Source organism: Vulpes lagopus, chromosome 4, assembly GCF_018345385.1.
Source record: "Vulpes lagopus strain Blue_001 chromosome 4, ASM1834538v1, whole genome shotgun sequence".
In the NCBI taxonomy this organism is placed as follows: domain Eukaryota; kingdom Metazoa; phylum Chordata; class Mammalia; order Carnivora; family Canidae; genus Vulpes; species Vulpes lagopus.
The window spans coordinates 74,819,493-74,840,387 of record NC_054827.1 but is presented as its reverse complement, the minus strand read 5'-3'; the positions used below and the strand labels follow the sequence as shown (position 1 = coordinate 74,840,387).

At 36.6% G+C, this 20,895-nt stretch overlaps 1 protein-coding gene across 3 annotated transcripts in view; it reads right to left on the bottom strand.

Moving 5' to 3' along the window:
* The window catches only part of KIAA0825 (KIAA0825 ortholog), a 388,202-nt gene that overhangs the window by 289,558 nt on the left and 77,749 nt on the right, over window positions 1-20,895 (bottom strand). The gene's annotated exons all lie outside the window — the stretch shown is intronic.

Genomic DNA, 20,895 nt, shown 5'->3' with positions numbered 1-20,895 from the left:
CAACTAACAAAGAATAAGTCCATGTTGAGGGTATTTTTTTACTCCCCTATGTTATTTTAATAAAATTTTTTCTAAAACATAATATAAAATTCCTTGCTTTCTTAGTGTTTAGAACATAACTTAAAGTTTTCTTCATGACAGAGCTATGATAAAAGTTACTTTTTATGTGCTGCACTGAAAAATGAATGTCTGTCCCTCATCAAAAGGCATATCCCAAACTTCATTTGAAAAGGATTCTATGATCAAATAGGTTTAGGAATCACTACATACTAAATGCTAAAGTGGCTCACAATGCAAATTAGAATGTTAAACACTTTAATTTTATAACAATGTAAATTAAAAAAAATGTTTCTCAAACTTTTTTGACCAATGAACACCAGTTTACCAACAAATCTATTAACTTTTTGGGATTTTTCTCAAACAGCAATGCCGTTGAGGGCACACTGCTCTAGACCACAGCACTCCTTGAGAACTGTCTACCCTGTAGTCTTTCCTCCCATTTTAGATCTCTAGTGGAGAGTTCTTGTTGCTATTTGACTGATTTTACCAGTGTATGCTTTCACTTGTAAACTATGCTCCTGACAGCATCATAGTATTCTGCAGACCTCTTTGAGAAACTAATCAAAGCCTCCTAAATCCCTATAATTAACCCTCTTATTGAAAAACAACAAAAAGCACCTACAAAAACACAGTTTCAGGGATAAACAGAACTATCCGAAGTCCATTGTGGCTCTCATAGGGCTCTGTGGTCCAGGAACTCCTGATTTGTTAAAAATGCTTAACCCTTGGCCATCACCAAGTGCCTTTTAAGCAAGTGACAGAGCTTAGAAAATACGAAATTCTCCTAAATCCTAATAATATTATAAATAAAAGTTAAATTGGCATTTTAGGGTAAGATTTTAATTTACCATCAACTAACAAAGAATAAGTCCATGTTGAGGGTATTTTTTTACTCCCCTATGTTATTTTAATAAAATTTTTTCTAAAACATAATATAAAATTCCTTGCTTTTTTTCCTTGCCCCAACTCAGTTTTCTGCCCATTGGAGTTTGAGACCACTGCTTGAGGGGGCCATGAATTCTAGCTAAAAATTTTTATGGCAGAAAATTACTCTCTAGTCATCAGAAAATCTGGGGATTTTGGTCTTAGCAAGTCAACCAAAGAGGTGCTATTATGTAAAACATCAGTAACTTAAAAAACAAATGTTCCCTTTTTTTCTGATTCCTGATTTTTAAAAAATTCTGGAGGGAATATGGAACAATTGTAGGAAATTTCTAAGAGCATATCCTACACATTTGCTCAGGCAAAAGAACTGCTCCTAGGAAAACACTCAAAGAAAAGTTGTAGTTTTATAGGTTCTTTCATCACAAATGTGAAAAGATTTCCATGAGGCCAGAGATTATTTCCAGTGTATTCATCATAGTTTGTCAGGAATACAGTATAATTTCTTACACGGAGTGGACACTATATAAAAAAAAAACTGGTTAAAGAAATAAATGTATAAAATACCACAGGTCCTAGGAATATCTAGGTTTGACTTAGAACAATGAAAGATTTTATACCTATTCCTGAAATGCATTTTCAAAACAATAAATATAGATCTAAGCCTGGGAATAAAGAAACAAATATATATTTAAATAAATACAGTATTATATAACACTCTTTTCAGTATTTAGTTAGACAAAAGAAATTTGGAGATTATTTCTAAAATAGAAAATGTGTGCAAAAAATATAAAATCAATTTTAAGCTAGGAACTTGATAGAGCATATTGATACAAATGACTCTAAAATAGATTTTTTGTGTGTGTTTTAAAAAAATTTACAGCATACTTCAGGTAACATTATGTGTCAACTACATTCAAGTTTTTTAAAAAAGAGTATACTTTAGAAAAATATTATATGATGAAATAATAGTCACAGATATTCATAGAACTATTGTTCTAAAATTAAATGAAACCCTTTCTCTTCTCTCTCCAAATATATATGTATATATAGATATATCTCATAATATACATCCATATGGATGTATCACTCATAAAGAATATAGACTATAGGCTCTACACTGAAAGGTGTTTTGCATCTCATGACTAATAGTCATAATATTAATTCCATTCTCTTGTAGCAAAATTAGGGACATTGAAAATAAATCTTGAGGGACATTAGGGCTCCTCACATTTGATCCACAACAAAGCAGTATTTGGAGTAATTATCAAAGTCCAGCTAAATCAGACAAACCATAAAAGTACAGGTAGTTGCTGAAAGCACACGTATTAGTTTTCAGAACCATTAGCAACAGAATTCTTGTTAATAATAGCATTAAGATACAGGAGAAAATGAGAAGCTCGAAAATCAGATAATCTGAAGCTGGTGGATCAGTATAATAGGATAAAAGAAACACATTTCAGTTTTCCCAAGAAAAATGAACACTAGCCACTCTATTATTGTCTGTAAATGGATCCATTTTCAGTGAGGAAGTTTTCTTGGTGCCACCAGAAAAATGATGTAAAAAAGAGGTAATGCACAAAAGCTACTGGAAGTCTCATTATTCCAGATGAAGTTCATGACACAATCCAAATGGAATATATTTCTTCCAGTAAAGAAAACTTGTTAACAATATTACAATAAGAAGTCAGCAGGGACCACAGAGGAACAAATAATAAGCAGTACTTTTTCCAGTACCCAAGTTACTTCCCCAAAGCTGATGGGACTTTGGAGCAAACTGTTATTCCAGAGGCCAGAATGAGTGAGGTGCCTCCTTGAGTGCCAGCTTCCACGAAGCCACATTGAAGAGGAAGGAACAGAATGCAAACACTATGTCCCCAAGTGTATAAAAAATCTTGTCACATTAGCCTAATAAGTACATGGAAAATCGGAGGCAACATTACAGGCACTTCTTTTTGTCATATTAAAGAAGAAATTAAAGCTGTTTTCCCCTTTCTCTTCAGAGTTTCATAAAACTATGAAAACAGGATTCCTACCTTAGTTTTCAAAACTGAATTTATTATTTCTTATCTCTTGTCAGGAAGCTTCCATATGTGGGACCCAAAACAGACAGGGTTAAAACTATAAACTGAGAAATAATGAAACTGAAAATAATGAGTGACGGAATAAATTACTGGAAGGATGAAGCGTTTAACTTTGGAGTGAAATGCAGCCCAACACAAGCTGAGTGTGTGAAATTTAGACACCCCGCAGATAAGTGTCAGGACCCTCTTCTATATGGTGAGACAATAGAGAAGGAACTTGAGGGAAAGCTGAACCTCATAAAGGTTCATGAATCTGGGGTACCTGGCTGCTTCGGTTGGTAGAGCATGCGATTCTTGATCTTGGGGGTGTAAGTTCGAGCCTCATGTTGGGTTTAGAAATTAAATATATTTTTTTAAAGATTTATTTATTTATTTGAGAGAGCACACCCCTCACACAAGCAGAGGGGCAGAGGGAGAGGGAGAAATAGGCTCCCTGTTGAGCAGGGAGCCCAATGTGGGGCTCAATCCCAGGACCTTGGGATCATGACCTGAGTGAGCCAAAGGCAGATGGTTAATGGGTTGAGCCACCGAGATACCGCAAAATTACTTAGAATCTTTAAAAAATTCTTGTAGGGGTTAATGAATCTGAATTTGAAATCAGAAAACATTTAACTCTTAGAAACTAGAAGTTGGACTACTCTGTGTCTCTTTGTCTTTCCCTACTTCCATATCCCCCCAGCCTCATGTTATATTTTATGGAATACTGTTTCTGGTACCACAGAAGCACAAGAAGTGAAAGCATGGAGTAGCTAACATGTGGAATTATACGCCATGTGACCTGGCTTCAAATCTTGACACTACTTCCTACCAGCCATGTGACTTTGGACAGTTACTTAGTCTATGACTCAATAGTGCATGAGGTTTTACTGAGTTAACATAGTAGAGCAGTAACTGAGAGGGAATAAGTGCTGTAAAAATGTTGGATATTATTACCATCTCCTCTGAGAAGCCTGCCCTTGGATCCTAGGCCAACTTAGCTTCCTCTTCGACATGCTCCTTCCTATTTCACCTCACATATAGCTTCATTTTAGCACTTACTGTGTAATTATAAGTTTAAACTGGGAGATGTGTCTGTGAATCTCCTAAAGGTTGAGAGTCTTTCTCCCCATTACTGCATTCCCACTACTCATCAGAGTGTCTATATGAATAAATGATTTCAAAATGATACATAATGTTGAATGTCAGAGACAAAACCAACTGCTTTTAACTCATTTTATTTGGCTTTATCTCCCTTTCCTAAACATGTTTCTTTAGTAAATTACTAATGTTAAAAGAGTTTAACATTAATTACTATATGCCAATGTGAACAGGAAATATTTTGGGGAGAAAGAACAATAAGCATATCAAGAGATCTTGTTTAACTATAAACCACTTTAAATATTTTTAAATATTTTATTTTAAATATTACTATATTAAATATTATTTAATAGACTCAACCATCTCTAAGCTTAAACACTCACAAAGTTGTGTGATAGACCACTCCAAGACCTGCCACTGCTCCTTTGCTCCATGTTCACAGAAACAATGTTTTGAATATAGCTCTGGGAGATTTCCAGATCCTTTGAGGCCTTAGGGTTCTACTGATCAGATTGAGGCCCTCTGCCTTGGTCTGTTTGACTTCATGAGAAGTAGGTCCATAGGTCTCCTTTCCACTATAGAGACCCACAACCCCTAGTAATTCTACTTCCCTTTGCAAGCAGGACAAGTCTAGTCCAGCTTCTACCTTATAATCTCCTCTTCAAACTGGCTATATGATAAAATAAAAGGTCTCCACATTAACACAGATGACTAACTCTCTCGCCTGCTACAACACAGGCTCTGGGTAAGTTGGGGAGATAAGCTGAAGAATAACTACTACCCCATCCTCTCAGGAACTTAAAAAAACACACAGATCAGTACTAACGGAGCACTGTGTTGACAGTCATATATGACAACCAAAACATTCTGTTATAAAAGACTGAGTCTCATATACTTCATCAGCATTTTTTAAAAGATTTTTATTTATTTACTTTTTTGAGACAGAGAGACACAGAGAGAGACAGAGAGAGAGAGCACAAGCAGGGGACTCAAGGGGCAGAGGGAGAGGGAGAAGCAGACTCCTGGCTGAGCAGGGAGCCCAACCCAGGGCTCAATCCCAGGACTCTGGGATTATGACCTCCACTTAATCGAACAAGCCACAGAGGTGCCCCCTTCTGCATTTTAAAAATCTTTCTTTGATTGCTTTAGGCCAAGATAGTTGTCATACTTAATTTTGCCTCCATTGACAGGATCAGTATTCCTGATCTAAAGGTAAGTACACAGGGGCGCCCGGGCGGTATAGTGGGTTAAGCATCTGACTCTTGGTTTCAGCTCAGGTTCATGATCTTAGGGTCATGAGATTGAGTGCTGTATTGGGCTCTGAGTTCAGTGTGGAGTCTGCTTGAGAGAATCTCCCTCTCCATCTGCTCCTTCTGCTCTCTCATGCTCTCTCTTAAATAAATAAATAAATAAATAAATAAATAAATAAATAAATAAATAAATAAATAAATAAATAATAAAGGCAGATAGACATATGGACAGAGAGATTTGCTGCATCTGAAATAAATCTTATGACCCAGCAAGAGCCTCCACATGACAGGGAGGCTTGCTGTTCCCTTTGGAGGGGCCCACACAACAAATATCTCCTTGCTTCATGTAGCAAGAAAAACCTAACCGACACAAGAGGATGGAGTCACATTAAACCTATTCTTCTGGGTCAATGAGAAAAACTGAAAAGAAACTGCTTCTATGATTACCCTTTACAATTCCCAGGCCAACACTGGCTCCACTGGATGTTACCTAAACGTACTGCTAAATGATAACAAATTCTCCCACACTCCATTCCATCTTCTCTGGCTAAAGCTGGCAGTATTACATTAACAAGGGATCGGACTTCTTGCTCATTTGCCAAGGGTATAATGCTTGTAGCCCTCTCCGATTTTCTACCTTTCTTATTTTGTTTTTTTGACTGAGAACATGAGAGAGAATATCCGACTCTTGATGTGGCCACTATTAGTTAAAGATGCTAATCAAAGAATGGCTTACATTTGAATCCAGCCAAAATTGAGAACTGTACCCAGTGCAAATTTCTGAATATTTTCTCAGCTGACTTCTGTTTTATGCTGGTTTAACTCCCAGTTATACTTAGATAATGCTGACTCTTTCAGGGAACATCTTAATAAAAAGACATTTCTAGTGTAATGAAATGAGGTTTAAATTCTAAGGACTGTATGCTCAACGGCACATTATTAATGAAGTATCTTCCTAATATCCCTTTCTTAGCCTGAAATTTTGCTGAAGTTCAGTTAATTATATCTCTTATCATATGTGTTACTTTCTATTATCATGGCCAAAAATTAACCAATAGAAAAAACTTAAACTAAATTAATAATTCATTTTTACTATAGTCTAAGGTTGTATCTGAGAATTGATATTTCATTTTTAAAGGAATATACCATGACAGAGATGTTACATTATTGGCTCTTAATATAACATGTTAGAAATTAATTTTAAAAATTTAACACTGGAATAAAAATAATGCCATCATCAAAAAGATGGATTTAAGTTAAGACACCTGCTGAGCATGTGTGCTTCCTAATATATTTTCTAATTAAATCCTAACCTTTCAAAAGAGATTGAACGTTTTTCCTCTTTTATACTAAAAAATAAAGAGTAAGATTTTCTTCACACTTTCTGTCAGGTAGGCAAATTATAATGCCTATGAATGTATGTTAAAATTAATATGAAAAGAGATAGCCATGGTGATAAGAGCAATCTCTCATACCAACCCCAGGAAGTTGTAGTCATGAGCTCATTATTCTCACAGAGTAGGGCAGGCCTTAGACTTTGGGAAGCCATTTCCCAGGCATGACAGCACCTCATACAGCAAATTTTATGGTTAATTTTACCTTTTTAGCTGCCTTCCTCACTGAAGAAATAGTTATTCAGACATAAAGGCAAAGTCCTATTTCTTTCAAACTTCCAATTGGACTTTGGAGAATCTTGGTGGCAGATACCACTTTTTAGTCTTCCCTCAAGACCTATGAACTACAAAAGCCATGTTTAAGTGGGTTTCACTTGCTAATTTGATCAAATATTTGCCTTGTGCCTACAATGCTCAAGGCACTATGTAGGGCAGCCCGGGTGGTGCAGTGATTTAATGCTACCTTTGGCCCAGGCGTCCTGGAGACCCAGGATGGAGTCCACATCGGGCCCTTTGCATGGAGCCTGCTTCTCCCTCTGCCTGTCTCTGCCTCTCCCTCTCTCTCTCTCTTTCTCTCTCTCTCTCTCTCTCTCCTGTATATTCTCATGAATAAATAAATAAATAATCTTAAAAAAAAAAAAGGCACTATGTAACTCACGACTTGTGGTGACTAATACCACAGGAACAGAGGGAGATCCAAAAGCAAGATGGGGGTGACTAACATGGGTCATGCCTCACACTGTCACCATCAGCTCCTGTGCCCCCCACCCCTGTCTCTCCAGAGTGAACTCATTTCCCTTTATTTAAATTCAGGCATGAAGAAAAGCATTAGGTTTAATATATAAGAAAAAGAGCTAAGAAAAATCCATGGATAAAAAACTCATTGAAGAAATGATTAGGAGTTGATGATCATCCTGTTTTGATCTAGATGGTTAATACTGGGCTCAGTTGTTCTGTTAGGATTTGTTTCATGGGAATATTTTTTAATTGAAAAAAAACATGAAAATTACACAACTAGATTGTTTTCTTGAATATACAAACAGATCTTAAATGTATTTGATTTTGACATTTAAAACATAAAATTGTTCAATAAACACAATATTGTAGAATTAAATTTTGGGTCCAGGTTTACTGGCGGCTGGCTGAGTTGTGATGAAGGAAGGCAGACAAGAGTATTTGGAAAGAAAGAAAGGCAGTAAGATACTGGCAGGTGCAGTGCCCTCCAACAGTGGCTGGTGCATTACAGTCTGTAAACTAATTTGGCCCTTAGCCTATCTTGGTATGGTCTGTGAGCTTAGCTGGCTTTTTCTTTTAAAATGGATGAGGGAAAAGTCAAAAGGAGAGTATTTAATGATATGTGAAAATTATATGAAATTCAACTTTCAGTATACACAAAGTTTTGTTGGAACAAGGCCATGCTGATTCACTTATTGTCTATGTCTTCCTGTGCTATAACACAGAGCTGAGTAGTGAAGACACAGACTGTATGGCTTGCAAAGCCTAAAATATTAATTCTTTATCCCTCACAGAAAGGGATGACCTCAGCTCTAAAGAAGTAGAAAGAATGTGAAAGAGTTATGGTCACAGACAAGCTGGCACACAAAGGTAGAAACCATGGTTAGAAAGGAACAGGCAAGATGAAAATGGTCTTCTAGGTGGTTTCTTTATACCCTTCTCCCTATTCAGGTAATCTTAACCTAATACTCAACAAGGTCTATTTCTTCAGCGCTTTCCTCAAGTTACTTTTCTGCTCTAAAACCTTTTTTTAAAAAAAGATTTTATTTATTCATTCATGAGAGACAGAAGGGGGCGGGGGGAGAGGCAGAGACACAGAGAGAGAAGCAGGCTCCATGCCAGAAGCCCAATGCGGGACTTGATCCCAAGTCTCCAGGATCATGCCTTGGGCCGAAGGGGCGCTAACCACTGAGAAACCCAGGGATCCCTCTGCTCTAAAGCCTTTAACAAAAACCATATATAATTTAAATACCAATGACTGTTTTTCAAGACTCTGTAGCCTGTTATCATGCTACATATCTCATCATCCATTCATTCATTCAGTCCACCATTTATTTGGCATCTTAATTTTCATCTGCTCAGCATTCTTTCCCCCCTTTTTAACAAGCTGATGATTCCTTGGCCAATCAGAGGTTTTCCCTGAGACTTTTTGAACTGAAGCACCATGGAAACTTTTAGGATGTAAGCAAGAAGTTCCTAGGGTGCACTTTAATGACTGGAGACACTGGGCTGAAAACAAAGTCACCATGTGGGGGAGAAACCAAGACAATAGATGATGAAATATGCTAGAAACCTAAATTCCAGCTGCCCCAGTTTCCAGAAATCCTCCAATTCCTATCTTTCCAAAGTTTTACCTCTCTCTTCTCTTGTGTGAACTACCACATTCTTTTCAAATAAATTCTTCTTCTTCCTTTTTTTTTTTTTTTTTTTTTTTTTGCATAAGAAACAGAGATGAGGGGGTGCCTGGGCAGCACAGTTGGTTGTCTGACTCTTGGTTTTGGCTCGGGTCACCATCTCAGGATTGAGAGATGGATCCCCTCATTGGGCTCCCTGCTCAGTGGGGAGTCTACTTAAGACTCTCCTCCCTCTGCCCTACCATTCCCCATCTCTCAAATAAATAATTAAATCTTAAAAATAAAAAAGAAGCAGAGATGAGGACTGGAAGCACAAAGCTGTCACCTGCAAGTTCAGAGTCCTGGCTAATGCCTTCATCAATTATATATAGAATATCTCCTATGTGCCAGTTTCAGTTCTCTTCACTGTCTCCAACAGTAACCTGTACTCTACTGTCTTTTTCTCTTTGTCTGCCCTATACAAGGTCTACTCATTCTTCAAGGCAAATTCAATTCCATATTCTTCATGAAGTTTTTCTAGCTTGCTCTCCCTTACAGTAAAACGTCCCTTTCATGAATTCCTAATGTACTTAAAGACTTCGACAAATTAGTTGGTAATTAATTTAATTTGGTATTACATGCTTTTTTTCTCTCATATGGCTTTGTGGGTTAGTCTTTTTCAGCCCTAGATTTGAAAGTACTTGAAGACACCAAATAAAATTAGACTTTAAATTGATTTCAAACATCAGAAAAATTTGCCTCAAGGAAAGTAGTTATTCTCCAGAGAAATATTATTAGTTGCTTGAGAGTTGAGCTGGGGGTGTGAGTGGGTGGTAGAGAATAAGGCATCTTATCGGAACTCTTGGGATTGAGTGATAAGATGGGAGAAGCCATAAGACCCGAGAAACCAGGTCCAGATTTTCCTACTGTTGTGCATTCCAAAAAGCCCCTCTACTCTATATATAAACCCTAATGTGCATTATAGGAAAGCACCAGAAAGTGAACTCTGTTAACTCTTCCTGCTTCTCCAGATCCTGTCAACCTTGCAACCAACACAGTTCCATTTCATCTTCATCACCCTGGACAGCAGAAGGGACCCCTTCCTGCTGGAATCGCTTTCTCAGAACTCGGCAACTGTTTGTCTGCATACTTCCAGCAGCTTCTCACATATTCATATTTTATTTCTCAATCTAGATAGGAAGTACGGGTCTTATGCTTTTTGGAATCCCCATTAATCCTAGCACAATATTTAAAAAATATTGTAGGGGCTCAATTAATAAGTTGATAAGTTGGCTACTACATTATACCTCCAAATGCTGATTTATTTCAAGAAAACGATGCAGTAAAAAAAATATTCATTGTACTCCTATTGTGTATTAGGCAATAGACTGGGTGTTAGGGAAAATAAATAATACTTGCCCTTGAGGTGCTCAGAGTCCATATGGGGAGACAGACCCCTAATTAGATATTTTAATAGAATATGCTAAGAGCTTTGAGAAAAGCATACGGAGATGCTGTGGGAGCATGGATTAGGGGATCTAGCTCACAGAAAGCATCCCAGAAGAAATGACACATGAGCTGTCATAAAGGATCGATGGGAATTAGGCAAAGAAGGGAGGAAGAGAGTAAGGAGGTGAGAGCCATCACAGCACGAGCAAGGGCTTCAGTCAGTTCCACATTACTAGAGAGTGAAAAATATGTGTGCAGAGGCATGAGACGAGGCTCTTCTTAGGCAGGTCCTAGGTCAGGGAAGGCTTTTCTAATACTGAGTGTAGCTGGGGCTTTATGCAGTAATGAGGAGCCTCTGAAGAGCCTTAAACAGGAGAGTGGCATGTGCTTGTTAGGTGTTCTAGAAGAATACATAAGTAAGGGTAAGGAATTCAATAATAATAATAATAAATAATAAACTATTATACAAATCCAAATGAAAGATGATAAAGACCTATATTAGGCCTTGATGGCAAGAAGGGAGAGGAAATACACTTGAAAACATTTAGGTGGTGTGGCAAAATAAACAATCTTGGTGATTCTTTGGATGAAAGGGAGGTAAGCAGAAGGGGAAAATGAGTAACAGTTTCTGATTGAGCAATTATTAGTGACATTAACTTGGGTTGAGGGGAGAGGTTCAGGGATCAGGGCAATGAAGAGGAGTTCTGTTTTATCCATGCTGTGTTTGGAGTGTCTGTGGAATGTCCCAGGGACCAGATGAGCAGGCATTTAGCTCCAGAAATGCACAAGCTCCAGGGTGGGATCAGTGTAGACCCACATCAGGTAGTCATTCAAACAGTGACAGCTGGAGTCAAAAGGATAAACAGTGCAGTGAAACGCCGGGACACCTGCACCCCGATGTTTATAGCAGCAATGTCCACTATAGCCAAACTGTGGGAGGAGCCTCGGTGTCCATCGAAAGATGAATGGATAAAGAAGATGTGGTCTATGTATCCAATGGAATATTCCTCAGCCATTAGAAACGACAAATACCCACCATTTGCTTCAATGTGGATGGAACTGGAGGGTATTATACTGAGTGAAATAAGTCAATTGAAAAAGGACAAACATTATATGGTCTTATTCATTTGGGGAATATAAAAATTAGTGAAAGGGAATAAAGGGAAAAGAGAGAAAATGAGTGAAAATATCAGTGAGGGTAACAAAACATGAGAGACACCTAACTCTGAGAAATGAACAAGGGGTAGTGGAAAGGGAGGTGGGCGGGGGGTTGCGGTGACTGGGTGATGTGCACTGAGGGGGGCACTTGGCGGGATGAGCACTGGGTATTACACTAAATGTTGGCAAATTGAACTCCAATAAAAAATTTTAAAAAAATAATAAACAAGAGAGAAGCAACATGCACCTATTATTTTAACTTGTCTTATTTCATTATTGTTTATTATGAAATTGAAAAAAGTTAATATAGCACTTCCAGAGAATATCATATGAAAGATTCTAGAGATAAAATATTCAATGAGAAATTGACAAAAACAACAAATAAGCAGCTCTTTGTCATACACAGGTATTTAGAAACACCATATTAATGTAGGACAAGTCTTCTCTTCAGTTTAATGCAACGTATGCACATATGTATATGTTTTAAATAATGGTAACAAAGTGCTTAGTTTTGCCAAACACTATGCATGATATCTATATTAATACTTAGATACTATAAGTTTTTTAAATAAGATTTTATTTATTTGAGAGACAGCACAAGCAGGGGGAAGGATAGAGGGAGAGGGAGGAGCAGGCTCCCCACTGAGCAAGGAGCCTGTGGGGGTGGGGGTGGGGCTCCATCCCATGACCCTGGGATCATGACCTGAGCTGAAGATAAATGCTCAACTGACTGAACCACCAAGGCACCCGAGAGAGGTCTTATTATCATCTTCATCTTAAAGATTAAATGACCAACACTCATAGAAGATAAGCCACATAGCTGCCAGGTGGCAAAGCTGGAATGCAAAGCCAAGTCTATCCAGATGCAAAGCTCCTACAAGACCTCAAGCATTGTGATACCTGGGTAGCTCAGTCAGTTAAGCTTCAAGTCATGATCCCAGGGTCCTGGGATGGAGCCCCACATTGGGCTCCTTGCTCAGTGGGAGTCTGCTTCTCTTTCTCCCTCCACCCCTCCCCTGCTTGTGCCTGCATGGGTTCTCTCCCCCAAATAGATAAGTAAAATCTTAAAAAGAAAAAAAAAGGACCTTGAGCAGTAAGTGTCCCTCCCTAACCCTCATCCCTTTGTGGAGGATCTTTTTTGGCAGCAGAGGGATAAAACAGCAATAGCCTTGATAATCCAGAAGGAGGCAGGCAAGCACAGGAATTTTAACACTTGAAAAAAAAATTGATAATGAATTGATGTTTAAATGAATTCATGCATCAAACTAGATATTCATGCTTCTGAACAGATTCAGTTAAAACCCAGTAAGTATATTGATTTTGGAGGGCTTTTTGAGTTCACATATCAAAATTTTATTAGCTTATTCTTTGGCCCAGGGATCTATCTCTTCTAGGAATAGAAATTTTTAAAAGGTACTACATGAGCATACAAAGAAACAGAACTTGGAAAATCCTAGTATCTATCAACAGGAGCTAGTTAATTAAATAATTAAATAATGACCTAATCCTACCACATAGTAGGTTGCAGCCCATGTGTAAATATGTAACACATATTTATATAGAAGTAGGCATGTTGCTTCTGGGAAGAAAAAAATTAAGATTTTCTAAACCCAGTGAGTCAACAACCTGATAAGATCAATTTAAATTTAGCCACATGCAAATGAATTATACTACATCTCTATTATGGAGTATCATAGAGCTGCTGAAAAGAATGTCAGACCAGATTGCACTGACGTGGGAGGTCATGAAATATTAATTGAAAAAAGCACATTGCAGAACAATATGTCTAGTTTGATTTCATTTTGAAAAATACAAATTTGTATATTAATTTTTACTAGTGCATAAGAAAAATTCTACAGTATTCAACAATGTGGGAATAAGAGTGGTAATCTGGAGATTAGGGCTGGAGGGAAGAAAATGCAAGGATATTGACTTTCTTAATTTTATGTTTTAATTTTTATAATGAAAATTCATTACTCTGATAATTTTTTTAAGTACTAAGAATATTCCTAACAAAATGCAGCTTTAGCATGGATCAGTGGATCGCTTTATTTACACTTTATTTCAGATCTTAAATATTTGATATCACAACATGCACAACTGTACCCTAGAAAAAATTTTGGATCTATGTTTATGAAATATGTAATTTAGTGTAGCTTTTCATGTTTAAGAGTGCACTAAAGACTGAACAAAATCTAAGAATACTTTAATGTATTTTCAAAATCTCAGTTTCTCTTTTCATGCCCATTCTCAATATAAATCTAGGCCAGTAATGTTCCTGGTGTACATTCTGGATGTTGAGCTACCTTCCCTCTGGTCCCATCCTCTTTCTGAAAACATAGAACCAACTGGGAAGACCCCTACTGAGACCCCACTGCCCATAAGTCAGGATGCATGTCCTTTTCTCACCTCTGTTCTACCTTTTCCCATAGCAATCACACTACTCCATTATCTGACAGTCTCATTCCTGATTCCAAGCTCTTGCTTATGCCTCAAGCATTCTTCTTCTTGGTTGCCTTTAGAGAAGACCAATTCAAGAAACTAATAAAGAGGCAGCTTCTGCTAATTTCTCTTAAAGGTTCAGAAAGAAAGTCCTGCCACCTGAGAAGCAAATATGTGTATCTTCCTAATGAGGAATCATCTACTCTGCTTTTTCCAACCTTTGATATCTTCCAGGGAGGCAGATATCTCGGAGCCAGACTTCATCACTTTTAGAACAAAGTGGCAGGGTACTGCAAGGGCATGATGTGGAAGCCGCCTAGGATTCCTGTGTACTAGGGATTATGATATGAGCATGTATACCTGAAATTCAAAGGGACTAAGGAATAAAGACCTTTAATCAGATCAGTTTATGAACCTGCTTTTAACAAATAACAAAGAGAATATTATCAGAGTCCTTTAGATATCTTACACAAGGCATCTGTTGATAAGATTGCATTTCTCCAATGTTTTTGGTTACAAGTAACAGAAAAGTAAGTTTGAACAAGAAATGAGAATTCCTTGTAAGCTCAGGGCTGTCCTGTGGTCTTTGTCTCAGATGGGTAGAGAGATAATGGACAATCAGCTGGAGGGAAAGTTGTAAAGTCCCTCTCTTAATCTTCAGCTGAGTTTGCTTTCACTCATGCCAAGCAAGAGGATCGGATGGCAGCCATTTACAGTTGTGGGGAGAGCCAAGATTTCCAGTTTGCCAAAGTGAGACTTATATGCTTGGAATTCACTTGGAGGCTAGAAGACTCCAAAAGGCTTGTGATATATTGGGGAAGCAGCTGTGCCCCTTTGTTTTTATCACAAAGTGGCATGAGTGATTCCAAAGTGATATTAGATGAACAATCTTATTTTTGCGAGTGATTCAACATGGAGATCAGATTTTATCTTAGTGTGTGTAAACTCTAACTATTGAAAAAAATACAAATCTGTTCTTTCTGAGAAATCAAAATCTATATTAGCAGAAGCTGCTTCTTTATAATTCACTTATATTTATTACAAATCAAATTAGCATTTAGAATTATGTCTACCTGATATTTAAAACTTAATCGCAGTATTCAGATCATTATTTTGTGTAGACATCAACTTAAAATATCTTAAATGCTAATTTTCAAGATCAAATCTAACTTACAGCATAATAACTAAGAGCATAAAATATGTCAGTTCCATTACATCGCCAATAGATTAGATGCTTCAAATTGTGAAAACATAAATAACTTAGCAATTCTCATTTGATGACTATGAAAGCTAATATCCTTCAAATTGTATGAAAACTAATATAAAGAGGATGACATGTATCTTTTTTCAAAGACTTTCTTTAAATAAATAAGAGGAAATAAAACTATAACTGAATAGAGACTTCAAGATCTTGCAGGAAGAGGCCTAATTAATGATAAACATACTACATGTAGATAAATAATCATGCAGAGGAAAAACCCTAAAGTAACAATAATTTAGTAGAAAATTCAAATTTTGTTACAAGATTTCAATACAGAAACTTTGTTATGGAGTTAAGTAACCTCCTGACATTTAATATTACTTTGTGGGATTTGAGAAATACAATTAGTTATCAGCAATCAATTTGTTGACTTGATTGTCCCCAGATAGCATTTGTTACCAGTGGGAAAATACTGCTTATGCTCTAAGTACTATTGCACACTTCATAACCTACTAATTAGCACTTCATTTTCCCTTTGCTTAGGGAATAATGATTATTGCTTTCACCTAATACAACAAGGGTTACCTTTAACAATCCATTTTTTAAAATTAGCTAATGATCCATAGACAATACCCAACCCCCAATGAGTGCCTTATACATTACATCAGGAGAGAACCACTATAATTTTTCAAGCTCTGCAAAGAGATAGCTAACTTTAATGCTAATATAGATGCAGAATAGTTGCTTTGATTACTTTAGGAGCAATAAACCTTTGAACATCTTGACTTTTGGTATGAAAATTTCAATCATAAGTTTTAAACTTGCATACTAAATGAGTAGGGTGTGATTTAAAATATTTAACATGAGATGGCAAGAGACATTAATGCCTGTCAAATAGAGGTTAAAAAGGCAAAGCACAAATGAAGTGGAAGTCTTTCACTCTTACGTTATATAAATTTGTAGGGATATTTGGGAATGTGACTTTGATAAAGGAAGTAATTATGAAAGGTGAAAACTGACTTCTAAAAGATGTCTATGGTTCTTAATGGCAGATTCTAATATAGAGACAAAATTTTCTACTGAAAGACATTTTTTCTTTATAGATCAAACCATGTAATAGTGTTCAATGTTATTTTATTTTTACTGAATCATATAAATGATTCAGTATAAATGTCATGATTTATATGATTTACTGAATCATATAAATGATTCATATAAATGTCATAATGAAACAGATGAATAAAGTTAAGAAGTTCTCTACCTCTGGACAGAATATATACTTAAAAAAGCCATATACACTTCAAAAACGCCTCTCTAGTTTCGAAGCCCCGAAACATGCTGTACTATCAATCAAATAAGTGACTTCGAAGTGCAAATTTATGAAATCCAAATTGTAATTGTGATGTATGAAACTATCAAAATCTAGATATTCCAAGTGATAACAATGAATTTACAATGTACACATAACTTGTGGTTTTATCGGTATTACTATATATTTAATTAATATCACACACAGGGACAGAAAGCAAAATAAATGAATATGCAATCAAGAGAATGAGTTCAAGACACTTTTTGTATCAATAGAACTATGAAAGATATTATAATCCAAATTTCCAAATTCTTAATTCTAACTGTATCTATTTAATAAAAAATATGACATTTAAAAAATTGTTGGCCAAAGTAATTTAGGCAAGTGAAATAGCAACACGATTGCCAAAAAAAATGGAAAAATTCACATCAAAGTCTTAAAACATATGAAATAAAAAAAAGACAAGACAATGTAAATCTTGATTAAGTGACCTGATCAAATATTTCCCAGATTTTATTTGTGGTATACAATAAACCAGTGAAAGAGTCAAAGAAGTCACACATTTGACAAAAATTAATGGAGAAGCCCAAGATTTAATACTTAGTATATAAATAAAAATAGAAGAAAACAAAATTAGGTTTGGGTTAAGTCAGATATGAAGTAATTTTTTTTTTAAAAGAAACTTTATTTTTTTTTAATTTTTTTTAAATTTATTATTTATTATAGTCACAGAGAGAGAGAGAGAGAGAGAGAGGCAGAGACACAGGCAGAGGGAGAAGCAGGCTCCATGCACCGGGAGCCCGACGTGGGATTCGATCCGGGGTCTCCGGGATCGCGCCCTGGGCCAAAGGCAGGCGCCAAACCGCTGCGCCACCCAGGGATCCCGATATGAAGTAATTTAATAAAGTAAAAACAAGGCAACTTAGCAATTGTGTAGGCGGCAATTTTAAGGAGTAAATTTTTGAAGTAGTGCATGGGGAGATCCATGCATAAATCCCATTAGTAATAATGTGTTCCTCTGATCTTGGTGATATTCACTTTTAAGTGATGCCATAACTATTGTAACAATCCTGCATTTATGACAACATTCATCTACTCAGTCCCTGAAGGCAGTGAACTTAAAGATACTTATTCTTTCTTTTGCATTTACTAACAATATATTTAATTTTATAGGCACTAGTCACAGATCGGCCCTTCTTTATGTCTCACTGTGGTATGTAATTTTTTAATAACTGTATGTTTAAAATAATTAGTACTGCTGGATATAATCACTAATTTCCTAAAACTGCAAAAGGCAACATAATATTTCTGCATAGCAGCTGTAATACACAATATTGCATAGAACTAAATTATTACAAACAGTGCCAGCAGTTTTCTATACACAGGACTTAAGATAATTATAAAAAATCATCTTCATTACTGCTTGCTAGCATTTTTTTAACAGTTTAATTTGGATAGGTTACAAAATACATTCAAATCACACAGATATAATTACTGTAAACCCAAGAAGCTATAAAATGTTCCCAACCAAATCCCTTTGACCCTGTTAATGTCTGTTCCTTGTTAATCTAAGGCAAACATTGTTTGTAGTGTGCATTTGTTATAGAATATAAAAAAAAAGAAGGGGGGGCGCCTAGGAAATCCCTTAACAGTTGTTATTGATTCCAGCATTTACCGACTGAGAGTTAAGTGCTGTTTACAAAACAGAACAGATGCAGATGCTGACAAAAAAGGTAAACAATTGTTGCATGGCTTCCTGCCAGATTGTGAACCGATATATTAAACTCCAAGTGAAGCACATTTCCCCTATGGGTTGCACTTATTGCCACTTCATTTCCTTTGTGCTCCATCTCTCTCTGGCCGTGCCTGGCACTAAGCTATTTCCAGTTCTTTGCTGACCCCTGAGGCCTGGTGCTACCACACACAGCCATTAGAGAAGGGAATTGCATGTGTCTGACACGGCCTGAAACCAATTATTTGATATTTTCTTCAGAATGATGCCTAACTCTGTTGGGAATGAGCAATCATGAAATAATTTACCTCCTGATTTAATTTTTTCCTGCACAAATTAGTTGTAGACTGAGCTGGCTATACACAGATGCCTGTGACATGGCTGTCTTATCAAGATGATACTTGAAATGAAGCAGGGGGGTCTGAACTGAATAGGTTGGGGAATCCTGCTTTAAAGAGGCATTGACAAGTTTATCAGATATACTGATCACATGTACTCTCTGTTGATTGAAAATGACAGAACCTTAAAGAACTATCAGGATAGCAGAGAAAACCACAAGGATGCAAACCTTATCAGGGTATTTAATGCTTTTAAACAGCTGATTTCTGGTTTCCTTTTTGTGTCCCAGAAACCTTGGCACATGATCAAAATTTCAAAAAACAAAACCAAAAACTCGCTTTGGTTTATGACTGAGTGATCTTAACCAAATCCAGTATTGATTCTTTTTTTAGATAGAGCCATAATGTCAAAAAAGTATGTATTTTTCTGTAACTCAAATCCCTACAAGTGCCTTTCATAAAAATATAAAGGATGTATGCTTTATATTTTGTTGTATGTCACAGAAACAAGGCCAAACATGAGATTACTTATCAATAAACATAGAAAGCTTGTATAAATTAACGAAGGTTTAATCTGAATAATGAGATATTAAGGCCAACTGCTCAATCTTAATAAAGACAACACAAGTCTCTTTATAGAGGGACTCATTGAACATAAAGCTTCAAATCAAATCTGTGCAGTAATAGCTTGTCTACAAAGTCGGGCAAGGATTTTTCTCATTTTTACATACTGGTTCCACATTAGATTTTGGTCATTAAATCTTAAAGGGATTGTCATTGCTGCATCTTTCTATTTCTCTTCAGGGTCTGGGCTCTACTAAGTAGATTTACATACCAATAACTGTGAAATTTATGGCTTTTGTAATCCTGACCAAGAAAAATTATAAGAAAAATGTCCATTAAAAGTATACCTTCTTCAGGAGCACCTGGGTGGCTCAGTCAGTTAAGCATCTGCCTTTGGCTTAGGTCATGATGCCAGAGTCCTGGGATCCAGCCCCTGCATCAGGCTCCCTGCTCAGTGGGGGAGTCTGCTTCTCTCTCTGCTCCTCCCTCCCCTCTCCATCCTTTCTTTCCCCTCAACTCATGCTTTCTTTCTCTCTCAAATAAATATAATATTTTGGAAAAAAGTATACCTTCTTCAAATAGCTGAAGGATCACTGTTTTATTTGCTACAAAAAGAATATTAACAAAGATGATTATAAGAGATTTCAGTACAGTTCAGAAAAAAGATATAGAAAGGCACTACAAAACAATTTTACAATATAACTTTCTCTGACAATGATCATTACAAAATATAGAAGCAATCTCTCTTTTCAGGATAGACTATTTCACAAACCTGGGTATCCAATCCAATAATTACTACAAGAATTAGTATTGTGCCCCTTTTGCCAATGGAAATGCTAATATTGAATTTTAAACTTACTTTCTACCTTGGAGGACAAACAATATAATGCCAGTTACTCTAAAATCAATTCAGTATGATCAATATAATGCCAGTTACTCTAAAATCAATTCAGTATGATCTTGTTATAGAGATCTAAAATATTTAAACTTCAAGATAGGGCAGCCCAGGTGGCTCAGTGGTTTAGTGCTGCCTTCAGCCCAGGGTATGATCCTGGAGACCCGGGATCGAGTCCCACCGTCGGGCTCCCTGCATGGAGCCTGCTTCTCCCTCTGCCTGCGTCTCTGCCTCTCTCTGTGTCTCTCATGAATAAATAAAATTGAAAAAAAAAACCCACTTCATAATATTTAGCCTTTTATATTTCACTGGCATCATAATTTTAAAGGCCAAGAGCATTGGGGCATCTGGCTGGCTCAGTCAGTAGGGCATGCAACACTTGATGGGTTGTTAAGTTCAAGCACCATATTGGGTATAGAGATTACTCCAAAAAATGAAATCTTTTTGGGGGGAAGATTTTGTTTATTTATTCATGAGAGACACACAGAGAAGCACAGACATAGGGAGAGGCAGGCTCCCTATAGGGAGCCTGATGCAGGATTCAATCCTGGGATCCGAGGATCATGACTTGAGCCTCTGGGCTGAAGGCAGATGCTCACCCACTGAGCCAACCAGGCACCCCAAAAATAAAATCTTTAAAACAAACAAACATCTTATTACCTTAAAAAAAAAACCCATATACAGAAAAGCCAAGAGAATCATCTCTCACTAG